The 15,218-nt window shown below is 41.2% G+C and overlaps 1 protein-coding gene across 8 annotated transcripts in view; it reads right to left on the reverse strand.

The window, feature by feature from the left end:
• MTUS2 (microtubule associated scaffold protein 2) overlaps window positions 1-14,603 on the reverse strand; it is a 507,260-nt gene extending 492,657 nt beyond the window's left edge. For 4 of the 8 annotated variants that reach the window (XM_057489957.1, XM_057489940.1, XM_057489945.1 and 1 more), the window contains exon 1: window positions 14,128-14,398. The gene's annotated coding sequence lies outside the window, so the exon portion shown is untranslated. Of the gene's footprint in view, window positions 1-14,127; window positions 14,401-14,424 lie in introns of those variants that run through there. The other 4 variants (XM_057489971.1, XM_057489962.1, XM_057489951.1 and 1 more) reach the window with 3 other exon arrangements.
• Window positions 14,604-15,218: the final 615 nt, after the last annotated feature.

Below are 15,218 nucleotides of genomic sequence, written 5' to 3' on the forward strand. Positions count from 1 at the left end.
ACTCTGTAGCATCTTTTTACGTCAACAGATAGTAACTGCACTAGTGGGGGTGAGGATTTAATATTATGGGGAACTGCTGAACTACTGGTGTATACTTGAAACCAATGTAAGATTGTATACCAACTACACGTAAATTTAAAAAAAAGAAATTTTTATCAAAGAAAAAACATTACTTTCCTCTCTAAATTGTCCAGGAAGATCAGTTTTAGGTGGTAAAGAAAAAACACAAATTTTCCTCCCAAATGCTACTGCAGTAGATATCACAGAATGCCTGCTATTATTAGGTTGAGTCATATAAAACTGCAGATAGCCAACCATTGTTTACCTACAAAAATAATCATTTCATCATTTTCCCCAGAAAGAAAATAGACAGGATTAGAAAACCTTGTGATTATAAAACATATCTTGAAAACTAGCTGTTGCTAAGTACATGTCATTTTTCTGAGTAGTGTCAATGGATTGGGCATTAACTATTTCCATTCCAACCCAACATAACCTCATGACACCTGAAAGGTAATAAATGAATTTTGCCTCCAGCACTTGGAAAGACTTGAGTATATCTCTTCAATTCTTTCCTCTAACCCAGCCTCTATTTACTGCCACCTCCCTCTCAGCTTCCTCTTTGCAACATTAAAAGTCTTTTCCAAGAGCATAAGCGTGGCAGAGAGAAAAACTGAGGGCTGAATGGCAAAAGTGAGAGTAAGCATGCACATCTCTAAGATGGGAAGGCTAAAGGGACATCATGGCAAAGGAAGTGAGGCACAAGATGCAGGCAGTACATATGCAGAAATAAGATGCCAGGGGGAGAAAGCACAGACTGCTCACTCACTGAGTACGTACATAGTAGGGGAGCTTCACACCGCACAGAGGAAATTAAACAGGTGCAAGTCCATATGCAATGAAGGAAATCTTTCCTTCTACTAATGTATCTAGTAACCCATCTACCTTAGGACCTACCACATTCACCACTCCCACACCATCCCACCACTGCTGTAAACACTGGCACAACCACCCCCCACCACCACTATCGGTGGAATGTGAGGCAGGCACAATGTTACTGGAACTAAAATCCAAAAGAATAGATTTTGAAGATTGAGTTTAAAAAAATGTAAAATATTTCAATATTTTAACCTAATAATATTTTGGATATATTCAGTTAAATAAAATGGGATTTTTTTCTTTTGAATATGGCTACTAGAAATTTAAAATACATATGTGGCTCACACTATATTTTTATTGGGCAGCATTACTCTGTAAAGCATAACCTTTCTCTTCCTTTTAATAAATCTGTGAAGATGATGCTGACTTTTCCCAGTGATTATGGAGTCGTGGCTATCAAAGAATGCATTGCCCTGGAGGACATAGAGAGTTTGCTCCTACATTAAAAGCTCTCTGAATATTGCTTTCATAATTCTATCGACTCACTGGATTTCTCCTTTTCTACTGTCAACTGTTGGTTCTCCACATGTAACTCCTAAGATTTCTAATCTTCCAATACGGTTATCTGATGAATTGAGATAGGGAAAAGCAGGGCCAGGATTAGGGTGAGGCAAAATCACTTGCTTTGGCCCAAAATTTAAGGAGAACCAAAAACTCATAATCAAGATGAATAATTTTATAAATAACAGCTTGATGCTATTTAATTCACATTCCAAAAAATTCACCATTTTAAGGCATACACGGTCATTTTAACACATTTATGAGATATTTTAATCATTGCGACTATCACATTCCAGAACATTCTCATTACTCCCCAAGGAAACCCCATCTCCATAGGTAGATATTCCACCATCCTCTCTAGGCCCAGATGGGGACAACAACCGATCTATTTTATCTCTATGAATTTCCCCTTTATGGATATTTGATATAAATGAAGTCACACAAGATGCAGCCTTTTGTATCTGGCTTTGTTCACTTAAATTTGTTCAAAGCTCACCTGTGTTGTATGAAGAATCATTATTTCATTCCTTTTTATGGATGTTGTGTAAATATGCCATATTTTGTGCAACCATTCATCAGTTAATGGACACTGGAATTCTTTCCAGTTTTTGGCTATTATAGACACATTGGTATACAAGTGTTTGTGGTGGATATAAGTTTTCAATTCCCTTGGGATATACTTAGGACTGAATTTCTGGGTCATATCATAACTCTTTTGTTTGTAACTTGACCAATTAGCAACTGTTCTGCGGTGGCTACGGCTGCACCATTTCACAGTCCACCACCAATGTCTCCACATCTTCACCAATACTTGTTATTGTCTGTATTTTTTATGTGAGCCCTGTTTATGGGTGTGCAGTGATAGCTGACTGTGGTTTTGATTTGTATATTCCTAATAACTCACTATGTTGACTTTTTCATATGCTTATTGGCTGTTAGTATAACTTCTTTGGAGAAATGTCAACTTGAATTTTTTGCCCAATTTTTAATCAAGTTATGTGTCTTTATATTACTGAGTTGTTACCATTCTTTATGTATTTTGAATAAAGTCCTTTATTAGATATATGATTTCCAAAAATGTTCTTCCATTGGTCTTTTCTTGATGATATTCTATAACACACGTTTTTTATTTTTATCAAGCTCAGTTTGTATTTTCTTTTGTCACTTGTTCTTTTGGTGTCATATCTAAGAAACCGTTGAATAATCCAAGATCATGAAGATTTACTCCTGTGTTTTCTTCTAAGAGGGTTTTGTTTTAGCTCTTACATTTAGGACAATGATCCATTTTGCACTAATTTTTGTATATAGTGTGAAGTAGGGACCAACTTCATTCTTTTGCATATGAATATCCAGTTATTATAGCATCGTTTGTTAAGGCTGTCTTTTTCCACTGAATTGTCTTGTCACCTTTGTTGAAAATCAATGATCATTACTGTAAGGGTTTATTTCTAGACTAAATTCTATGCCACTGCTCTGTAAGACTATATTTATGCCAATACCACATCTTTTTATCATTGTAGCTTTGTAGTAAGTTTTCAAATCATGAAGTCCAAGTCCATCAACTTTATTTTGCTTTTTCAGGATTGCTTTGGCTATTCTGAGTCCCTTACATTTCCATATGCACTTTAGGATCAGCTTGTCAATTCCTGCCAAAAGGCAGCTGGAATTTTGCAAAGGATTGCATTGAATCTGTAGCTCAATTTGGGGAGCATTGTTATATTAATATTAATCATTCTAATTATTAATAATCCCTTCCAATCTATAAACAGGGATGTCTTTCCAATTACATAGGTTATTTTTAACTTCATTCAATGATGTTTTATGGTTTTCAGAATACAAGTGTGATTGTCTTGTTAAATTTATTCCTAAGTATTTGATTGTTTTTGATGCTATTGTAAATGGAATCTTCATTTTCAAATTGTTTATTGCAGCATTCACAGCTGTAAATTCCTTCTCAGCAAGCACTGATTTACTGGAATTCCGTAAGTTTTAATATGTTATGTTTTTGTTTTCATTCACCTAAAAGTATTTTCTAATTTCCCTTGTGATCCATTTAGGAGTATGTTAATTTCCACATTTTGTCAATCTCTGAATTTCCTTCTGCTATTGATTTCTACTATTTCTCCACTGTGGTCAGAAAACATACTTTGTATGATTTCCATCCTTTTAAATTCATTGAAATTTGTTCTGTGACCTAATATAAATTCTATGGTCTAATATATTCTATTCTGAATAATATTTTATATGCAATTGAGAATAATGTGCATTCTGCTGTGGTTGTGCTCCTTAGATATCTATTAGTTCTAGCCTGTTTGTAGTATTGTTCAAGTCTTCTATTCCTATTGATCTTCTGCCTAGTTTCAATCTATTCCTCAAAATAGGATACTGAAATCTCCAACTATTATTGTTGAATTTTCTATTTCTCCCTTCAATTGTCAGGTTTTGCTTCCTATATTTTGTGATCTGTTGCTCATTTTTGTAAATGCACTGTATTTCTGAGGTAATGACCCTTTCATCAATACATAATGACCTTTATCTCTCCTAATACTTTTGTACTTAAAATCTATGTATCTAATGTTAGTATAGCCACTCAATTGTCTTTAATTTACTATTTGCATGGTATATCATTCTATCCTTTTCCTTTCAAACTATTTGTGTTTGAATAGATCTGCTGCAGTGAGCTTATAGTTGGTTAATTCATTCTGTCAATCTCTGCCTTTTTATTGGAGTGTTTAGTCCACTTAGAGTAATGTAATTACTGATAAAATTTGCATCTGCCATTTTACTCTTTTCTATATATCTTATGTCTGTTCCTCTATTCCACCATACTTTTGTGTTAAGTAGATTTTTTTTTTTGAGAGGGCATCTCTCATATGTGGTTGTTAACAACAATAAAATTCTGTATAGGGGACTCAATGCACAATCATTAATCAACCCCAAGCCTAATTCTCAACAGTCTCCAATCTTCTGAAGCATAACGAACAAGTTCTTACATGGTGAACAAGTTCTTACATAGTGAATAAGTTCTTACATGGTGAACAGTGCAAGGGCAGTCATCACAGAAACTTTCGGTTTTGATCACGCATCATGAACTATAAACAATCAGGTCAGATGTGATTGTTCGTTTGATTTTTATACTTGATTTATATGTGAATCCCACATTTCTCCCTTATTATTGTTTTTTTTTAATAAAATGCTGAAGTGGTAGGTAGATGTAAGATAAAGGTAGAAAACATAGTTTAGTGCTGTAAGAGGGCAAATGTAGATGATCAGGTGTGTGCCTGTAGACTAAGTATTAATCCAAGCTAAATAAGGGCTACAAAACATCCATGGATGCAGAAGATTTATTTAAGTAGATATTTTAATTCCCTGATTTATCACATATATGATAGATATGTATGTATATATCTGTGTGTGTGTGTGTATGTTCTAGTTATTTTCTTAGTAGCTTATACTCTTACATTTACCTACATAATTACCTTTACTAGTGCTCTTTATTCCTTCTGTGGATTTGAATTATGTCCAGTGTCCTTTTATTACAACCTGAAAGATTCCCTTTAATATTTTTTGTAGGGCAGGTCTGCTAGTGACAAATTATCTGTTTTTTATGAGATATCTTAATTTTCTTCATTTGAAGGATAGTTTTGCTGGATATAGAATTCTTGACTGGATAGTCTTTCAGCACTTTGGCTACACCATACATCATCCTCCCACACTGGTCTCTATGCTTTCTGATAAGTTAGTGGTTAATCTTATTGAGGGTCCCTTTGCATGATGAGTCCCTTATCTGTTGCTGTTTTGTTTTGGCTTTTAACAGCTTCACTGTTATGTCTCTGCATGTAAATCTCAGTATTCTCTTGGAATGCACTGACTTTCTTGAATGTGCATGTTAATATTTTAAATGAAATTTTAGCAAGTTTATAGCCATTGTTTCTTCAAGGATTCCTTCTTCCCCTTTCTCTTTCCCCTCTCCATTTGGACTTCCATTATGTATGTGTTGGTACTCATGATGAATGGTCTGAGGTTTTGCTCATTTTTCTTTATTTTTATGGAATTATGTTCATCAAATTGTGTATTTTCAATTAATCTACTTTCAAGCTCACTGATTTTGTTCTTCTGCCAGTTCAAGTCTGCTGTTGAGACTTCTTTTTTTTTTCATTTCAGTCATTGTACTTCACAACTCCAGGATTTCTACTTTTTCCTTTTTTTTCTTAGTAATTTCTCTCTTTATTTATAGTCTCTATTTTGTGAGAAATCATTCTCATACTTTCTAATTCTTTACACACAAGTTCCTTTCATACTTTGGACACATTTATAATCACTGATTTAAAATGTTTGTTTAATAAGTCTAATATCTGTATACCTTTCTCAGGGACACTTTTTATTGTTTTTCTCCCCCTATGTATGGGCCATACCTCTCTGTTTGTGTAATTGTACATTGAAAACAATTTGAAATAATATGGCAATTCTGGAAATCAGATTCCACTTGCCCCCAAAAGTTTCTTGTTTTGCTGTTGGTTTTGTTAATCCTAAACCTGTTTCTCCACTTCTTAAACTAGTTCTGCAGCTTCCTAAGTCTCTGCTCAGTTTGTTTTAGTGATCAGCTAATGATAAAACAGAAATTTCTTTCAGTGCTGTGAACCTATGTCTCACAACCTTTGCTAAGGGCCTCTGTGTGTGCATTGACACAATGCTTTCTATGCACTGATGGGCAGTTCACAACTCTACTCTAGCCTTTTCTTCCTGCTTGTATAGATCCTTAATGGCAGCCAGAGGTGACAGATTAAGGCCTTCTCAAGTTTTTCTCAGGCTTGCACATACACATGGGACTTCTAGATTCCAAGGAACATTTCAAAGTTTTTCAAAAAATCCTTCACAGATATCTTTTTACCTAAGTATTCCTCTCTTTTTTTGGCCAACCTCTTGTTAACCTCAACTGGTGTGGCACCTCAGGCAGCTGTGATATCAAACAATTGCCACTGATTATTTTCAACAAATGCCATAAGGCTGTTCATACAGAATGAGTTCTAAGTCAGGTAAAATAAAACCAAGCTCAGAGAATGGAGCTCTTCAGGGAGCTGCGAGACAGGTCATTTAGTGGCAATTTTTGGAGAAATGGGCTTTTGGAAAGCTCAGAACCTACTGTGCTCCCTCCACTAGCTTTTAGTTTTCAAGGCTACCGTGTTGCTAGGAAGGGGTAATAAGAATAAGCTTAAAACCCACAAAGTTCACTACTCTTGCTGAGATTCAGTCTTTTTTCTTGAATTGCTCCTTGGATTGTTGCAAGTCTTTGATTCAATTCCAGAGTTCTAAAATAGTTTATTTTGACAATTTTTGCCTCACTCAGTGAAATTTTGGTCTCACTGCTATTTTGGAGGAAAGGATTTACAGAATATCCTTACTATAGCATTCCAGATGTAGTTCTAAGATAAATGACTTTGTTAAATTCATACAAAAAAAATTCATGATGAACAAAATATCAAAATTTTAAATTAAAGACATGATCAGTAACAGTGCTGTGCCAAGCCATACTGGAGCCTGACACAAAAAGGAAAAAACAACAATACTGATCCTGTGTTTTTTAAAATGTTGATACTTTGTTCATCATGGATTTTTTGCACTTTTATTTTTTAGACTACATTAAAATATCGATTATTTTTATTGCCCAGTTTTTTGGTACCCTTTAAATTTTGCATCTGAGGCAAGTACCTGACTAGCCTCACTCTAGTACCAATCCTAGACAAGGGTAACTTTCAGACCACATCTCTGCTTTTTAAAAATTCTCTAAACTTAGATATGAGTTCTAACTCACATTTATATTCCATTAAAATATCTTAGGCTGGTATCAAAATAATAATCCTAAAATCCAGCAGAAAAAAATTTCAGTATGAAGTTTGGGGGTAGAAAATAAAGTAAACATATTAAACTAACTTCTTAAATCTACTAGTAGAGGCATATTAACTCAGTATAAAACTCATTACTAATCAGCAGTTACACTAATACAATGTGGATATTTTTTTAAAGAAATGCTTGTTAGAGTTCATAGGATTTAAATGCAATGTTTGGCATATGTGCCATACAAACTGCCTAAGATATTATGCCACACTAATAAACAGAAAATGTATCAGACTTAGAAATATCAATTTAACCAAAATTTATTCTGTTGCATTATTTCACATTTCAAATTGTCTGCCCTGGAAAATAAACTGATAGAAATGTAAGAATTTGAGACAAAGATGTGTTTGGCTTAATACATAGCAACATTTTCAACCTGAGAAGACAATTATTTGTGTGCAGAGAAAGACTGCCTGCCTTGAGAAGCTATTTTGAGTGAGTAATTTCAAATAACTTAGTACAAAGACAATTAATTCTGGATGATTTGAGATTACTTCTCCTATATTGTCATTTAACAGAGATAGTGTTCATATTACATTTTTAGATTAGTACTTTGCAGTAAAAGTCTGGTGAAGTGTGGAAATTTAACTTCCCTATTAAGTGTTCATTAGTTGCTTCTGTTATTTTATTGCCATTTCTTGTAATCCATGGCTCCATACCTCATGCTTTTTCCACTATGCTTTTGAAAATCACTTAAAATCACTGTATCAATATTAGCCTATTTTTGAACAAAATTGTTTTTTGCCTTATTAGTCTTTACAGAAGCTACTGTTGACTTTTCATTTCTGCAGGTGAGTCAAAATTCCCAAAATCAATGTCAACCTGTCATTAATATGGGCTTAGCCCTAATAACATATACCGCTGACTTACCATTGATGACTGTGTGTGTGTTTTGTTTTTTTAAGAGAACTCAACCTATTGGATCGATGTGTCTGTAGGTGCAGAAAGGGCAGCAAGGCACACGGGCAGGTCTTCAGGGGTCATACAGCCTATCCTTTCTGGGACAAAGGAAGTACCTCTGTCTTAAAGACAATAGTCTTATTTTAAATATTACTCAACAGATTGAGCAAAGAGTCTCTTCTCCTACCTAGTCTAATAAGATGTGAAACAGAAAAGAAACCTAAAAAGTTATTATCTGCAGGTAGTATGATTGTCCACCTAATAAATTCGAGGGAAATAACCAAAAAAAAAGGTTAGAATTGATAAGAACTTGAAAAGTGCCTGGTTATACAATTCTATCTTATAATCAGCAGCTTTCTATATATCAGTTACTAGTTGTATACTTGCTATAGTTTGAATGTTTGTGTCCCCCCAAAATTCAGATGTTGAAAACCTAATGCCCAAGGGGGATGGTAACAGGAGGTGGGGCCTTTGGGAGGTGATTAAGTCATCAGAGCCAAATCCTCATGAATGGGATCAACACCTTTATAAAAGAGGCCTGTGAGAGCTTGCTTGTACCTTCCACCAACTGACACAGTAAGAAAGCGCCATCCAGGAACCAGAAAGCAGGCCCTTACCAAACCCTGAATCTGCTGGTGCCATGATCCTAGATTTTCAGCCTGCAGAACAGTGCAAAATAGATTTCTGTTGCTTATAGGCCACCCAGCCTGTAGTATTTTGTTATAGCAGCCCAAGTGCACTTAAGATAGTATAATACAACCAACATGTATAACATATATAGCCAATTAACTACATAGCAATAACTACTTAGAAGAGGGCCCATTTGCAAATGCTAGAGTATTAAAGCATATTCCTAGATAGGAATAATCTTAGGTCCCCCATTTCCCAATCATGGAGGGCAAGTGAGAGAAGCCTGCAAAGAGAGAGACCGCATATGCCACCTTCCTGATGCCACCTGCTTACATGCCCATTGGGGCTCCTACTGTGCTCCTATCAGCCAGCAAACAATCCAAAGAACCTCATCTAGATGGAACATTTCTTCTTTGGTAGTGTGAGGGATAAAAATGGCTATTGGCTTACAGCTTGAAAAGTAAAGAGCTATCCCTCCTTGTCCCACACCCCTGTCCCCCCTGCATCCTGGAAAGCTAGGCCTTTCTACCAACAGGCAATTCCTGGCTGCTGCTCCCCAATGACTTCTCCACCTTTTCCACTGAGGGACCCCGGACAGCCTGCTGCCAGGTCCACACATGTGTCTTCTGGTTATTGGATGTAACCAGCCAGCCATCTGGGCATCCAGGAGCCCTGTCAGCCAATGAGCAATTTCCCTCCTCAAATCCTAACTAAACTCAAATGCCTCTAGGCCATAGGTTCCTCTCTGGCTCAGTTTCCCCTCAGAAGTTGCCCCAGGTTCTTGACATTTCAATATTCTGCAAGAAAGCGCAGCGTGCTTCCCACTGACAACACCCTTTAATCACTGCAGTTCTATTTGTTCCTGGAGGACCACAGGGAATCCAGGCTGAAATGGAACTTTCCTGCTGGCCCCAGGCCCCCAACAAGCCAATGGGAACCATCAATGAAGACACACGACCTCCCTCCTGACTCCTAGTCTATGTATTGGCCTCAACTGGATTCCACATGCCCTGAGAGGGCTCAGTTGTCCCCAAGTCACCACACCACCTAAGGTCGCAAAAGCGCCACCACCATCTGTGGACACAGCCTCAAGTCACTGGAGAGGAAGGCCCAAGGGGGGACACAAGAAGCCGCTGCAAAAGAATTATAGAGGGGGGCTGCTGTTGTGGGGGGCACTGGCCAGCAGCATGAGAATGCCCCACAACTACCTGCACAACAGACCTCCCTCCTAGAGCCCCGCCTGAGAGCGAGTGGAGCTGGGGTCTGAGGGCCGTGAACGGGCCGCCCCCCAGTGAGCAAAGTGCTCTTCCCTGGATGTCCACGTGCCTCATGCTTCCATCTCCTTTAGGCCTCTGCTCAACATCACCCTTCAGGGAGTCCTTCCCTGACCATCCTACTTGACACAGCAAGTATTCGCCGCGCACTCCTCTGATTTACTTTTCTCCACGGCACCATCCCTAGTTGATTTAGTAAACATTTTCCTTACATTTATCCACTACATTGTAGGTTCCTCCGAGGCACCATTCTTGTCTCATTTTTTGACTGCCCTGTGGATACCTAGTGCCTACAAACAGCACCTGGTACATACAGACGCTCAAAAGCATGTACTGGATGTTGCTAAAGAAAAACTTGGACACTATTTGAAGACAGTAAAGATAGATTTTATTCAGTATATACTACAAGGGAAAGAGGCTTCAGCAGAGGACTGAGCTCAACTTCAACCCGTGCAGAGGGGATGGCATTTTAAAGGAAGAATGAGGGAATAAAGAAGGGAACAAGAAGAGCTCACGCACAGTCAAGGAAGTGGAAAACTGAAAGCGGGCAGGGTGGTTGGCCAATGTCAGTGTGATCAGGCCATCCGTCTGCTAACTGGTACTTGTCAAAGTCACGCTCCTACCCTCCTGCAGAGACTGGGAGGCAGAGGCCTTATCCTTCCTAAGGATGGCATCTCAAACGAATGGCTTTCAGGCCCTTGACAGAGACACTCCTAGGTGGTAGGAAATACAGGGCACACCTCTAAGGGCAGAAAAAGGATTTTAATTGTAAGTTTTTCTAATAAATGTTTAATAAAAGGGAAGTCAGGGTCCTATCATCAGTTGTTAGCAGCCTTAAGCTTTTCCAAACAGGAACTCAAGGGGCCCTGGGTCATCCAGGGGACATGGCCTTAGGCGGCCAGAAGCCAGGGGAGAGTTCTCAAGTCCCTTAGTGCAGGAGGCGGGGGGCAGCTGAAAGCTGCAGCTCTTTTAGGCCAAGGTTGAAGCCCAGTCAGGAAGAAGAGGCGAGCCGGACTACTTTAGTCAAGGAGAGCGTCTCTGTGGGTGGGTGGGTGGAGGGGGTATGAGCCCCGTGGGAAAAAGGTGAAGTTAATAAAATCTGAAGACAGCCACATTCAGATATGATGTAAAAGCCAATTCAGAGAAAAAGGGAAAACCCTCCGCTCCTTCCAAACATTCCTGCGGTGGACATAATAAGACTCCCAATAACTCCTCAAAATGGCTAATAGGAACAAGTCGATGGTCCATCCTAGTCTTTCCCAACCTGCATGTGTTCCTGCAGGTTATCTTCCAGGCCTGCATTTGCTGTCTAAAATCCGTATTGGACACAGATCCTAAGAAGTTTACAAAAAGATCCCCTATGGAGCTGACACTCCGTTCCTGTTAACTTTTTACTAATGAAGAGCCTTTTGGTAGTTAATGTTTTCTTCCTTTCCCCTTGGCAGCCTGCCTCTGAAATGTGGAAAAGCATTAACCCACTTTCCTACCTTTCCGCCCCCGGCTCAGTTTTTCTCCGCCTCCAGCTCACATGCAGAACCAAAAAAGTCCTGTTCATGCGAAATCACAAGGCAGAGAGTTGGTTCTGCAGGTAACCTCCTGATTTCATTAGCTCCACACAGCCCTCGGTTACAGCAATTTGCATTTCTCAGCAGGTCAGCTACTATATTGCCCAGATTTTTTTTTTATCTTTTCATAAGACTACAGACATTAAAATAAGAAAATGCATTTTTACAAGTTGGCGTTTGAATATAATTTGGAGAGAGGGCAGAATCAGGGTTTGTGCAGCTTTATGTGTATATATGGAAGGTAAGAGGGATGGAGAGAGTGTCCTCCTTATTGAAAAAGAATCCAAAATTACAAATACAAACTTAGGTATGACCATGTGAACACGTAGCTCATGGCCTTCCCAGGGGCTTGGAAGAAGCCTGAGCGAGGGGCCATGCAGCTTAAGAGTCATTAGCTTTCCAGTCAATGCACCTCTGCTGGGGAATATAAAAGACTTGAAAGGTTTATACCGCAGCATTAAAATCTCTAGAAAACCACTAAGCATAACAGTCGTACATTATTACATCAATCCTCTAGATGCTATTCTTATCTCTCTTTCACAAACCTCCATCCCTGCTGTTCCCTCTAATTTGGCAGCAGCAATTCATTATCAGAGTGCATGTGGTGGGCCGGGCTTATGCATCCTTCCCCTATTTTGGCGTTAACAATCTAGTACTGTGTCAATTATGTAATAGCCAAAACAGGGAGTTAAATGGAGAACGAAAAGCATAGTGGTAGTTCTTACATAAGCCTTCATAAACCACCCAAAAGATCTGCTCCCAGATTTGGATATTTGAAATTACGTAAAGTAGACAGAAGATACTGATCCAGCAGCCAGGTTTATTTCTGACCTTAAAAACAATAAAAGCTCTTTGCACTTTATTTACTAGTTTATATTAACATAAGTTTTTAATTTGATGGAGCAAATTATCCTTCACGAGACTTGATTACCTTTCCCTGCAAACATAAAAGAATATCCTGACGCTACTACTTAGCTTCCCTGTTACCTAAAAGAAATGTCCCACTTGGGATGCCTCTACAGATGCTACACGGAATTACGGGTCCCTGACAAGTATCAACTGTTCTTTGCAGATTCAAAAAAATCAAGAGAGATGTTTTAGACAAAATGCATAAGTGTGCATGCTATAATTCTTCAACACATCTCCTTTCCAATACCATTTTTCTCTCCCCATATTTCTAACCACATATTTTTTTTACTCACCTTAAACCACTGCAGCCACACCTTGAGCTACAAAGTAACAAATTAAAAGAAACAGTGCTATGCAGTGAGTCTCACTCCTAGCTGCACACTGGAATCACCTAGGGAGCTTCTACATTACAAATGCCACAGCATCACCCAAAACCAATTAGAATACTGGGGTGGGAGGCACAAAAGGGGGTGCCTAGACATCAATATTTCTAATGCTTTCTACTTTTGTCATCTTCTCACCAGGAAAAAGAAAACATAAATATGGACAGGCGTTTTATGGGGGGATGGGGGGGCAGATGGGGGGGCAGATCTTTAATAAACTGGCAGCTCATAATTATTAAATTTCCATCAGATATAAAAATAAAATCATTCAATAATTTGAAAGCCATAAAGGATATCTGCGGGGCCTTTTTTATTACTACCAATAGTCGAAGAATTTTTACCAAGTTCCCCCTTTACAAAACCTATTTGCCCATGTTTTGTGATTCTACCTAATGAGTGCAAAAAACAGGGCCCGGTATTATCTTAAGGGCATTTCAAGCTAAGACCATGCTTATCTCCCAGGAAAGTTTTGGATGAAAGTGGAAATTACGGTCCTGACTCATCTTCAACCTCTCTTCTTAGATGCTCTGGTAATCACTTTTATAACTTCACCGATGAGCAAATATTTTTTAAAGCCACTTACATAACAGAGAGTACAGGCGCCTTTGGTATCCTGCCAAGAGTACTTCTTTCCGAGTTTGTATTTAAAATAGAATGGTAGTAACATCATTTGTGTGCCTGAAATTCCTTCTGTGCACAGTCTCAGAATGAAAAAAAAAATGGATGTAGCAAGCCGCTTCACTGCTTAACCATTATAAAGCTCAAAGGAAATCACACATTCACACTAAATTAAGACGAAGACACAGAACAAATCAAAGCCGGTGGGGGGGGGTGGCAGATGGGGGAAGGGGATGACGCGGTTTAACTAACCTACCATCATCCCCTGTAAAAGAGAGGATGTTTAACCTGGCAGCCCCTGAAGGTGCCAAGTGGGCTGCAATACCTCCGCGCACGCAGGTGATGTGGGAGGAAAGTAAGCGCGGCGATGACAGGAAGCCAAGCCCTGCGCTGCCCCGAGTCCCCGCTGCAATCTCCCCCTAACTCCGTGCACCTGCCTCCCGGCGGGCTCCGGAAGGCAGGCGGGGCGCCCAGGCCGGCTCGGCTGGGCTCTGCATTGGAGGGTTCGCTCACCTGGCTGGGAAAGGGCCAAGAAAGGTGTCCAAGAGGCCACCGCTGCCCTTAGCGAGACTGTCATCCCGGACCAGCTCGGGCACGCTTCCCCTCCTCCTCCTTCAGCTCGAGTTTTCTGTGTACCGACGGGTCTGGGCTCTGCGGGCCGGCCGAGGATGCCCGCCAGCCGGGGACCCGGCAAACTTGCCCGCAGAAGCGGACCGAGGCGGCGCGGGTGGGCGAGCCGGGGCCGCCCGGGCACCCTGCGCCCGCCCGCAGGCGCCGCCGCCCACGCCCGCCCACGCCGCCCGCACTCACCTCGCGCAGGCACCGCCCAGGCCGCCGCCGCCGCCGCCGCTCCGAGCGCGCGGGGGCGGCCGGTGCACGCGGCCGAGCGCCGCCGACAGCACGCCGAGGCGCCCCCTGGCCCGGCCGGGCGGCCGCCGCGGCCCCGCCGCCTCGCCCGGACAAAGACGAGCCTCGGGGCGGGCGGCGGCGAAGCCCGAAGTTCGGGGCGCGCCGCGCAGCCCGCGCGCCTGGCTCCGAGGTGCGGTCCGCCGCGACAGCACCGGGCGGCGGGCGGGCGAGCGGCGGGCGTCTCCCCCGGCCGCCCCGAGACGCACACGCCGGGCCCCGGGCGCCTCCTCCCGGCCCCGCGGACCGCGGCCCCGCCGCCGGCGCGCCGCAGCGCCCTCTGCCGGCCGCGGGCCCTCCCTGCGCTCGCCGGCCGACGCGGACTCCGGCCCCAGGCGGGCCTTGGCGTGCAGGTGGCGGCCTCGCTGCGCCGCCGGGGTCCCCTCGCGTCTCTGCGACCCCAGGGCAGGGGGCTTCGAGGACTGGGATCTGCTCTTTGCCTCTTAGGACAGAAGAGGGAGCAGCTTTGCATGAGGGGGAGGAAGTAGGGATCGGCATTGGGAAGAACTTGCAGGGTGATTCACAGGGAGCCCAAAGTTGATCCCTGGAACTGTTTGCAAAACAGGCAGGCGTTTCTCCCTAGAATTAGATTTATTTCTGTTTAATAAACGCCAAATGTGCCTAAAACTGCTCGAGGGGTACTAGAGACCCTTGACCTCTCCTATGAATTCATTTAGGACTTCTCAGAGACCCTCCCA

This window comes from Manis pentadactyla, chromosome 2 (assembly GCF_030020395.1).
Source record: "Manis pentadactyla isolate mManPen7 chromosome 2, mManPen7.hap1, whole genome shotgun sequence".
Lineage (NCBI taxonomy): Eukaryota > Metazoa > Chordata > Mammalia > Pholidota > Manidae > Manis > Manis pentadactyla.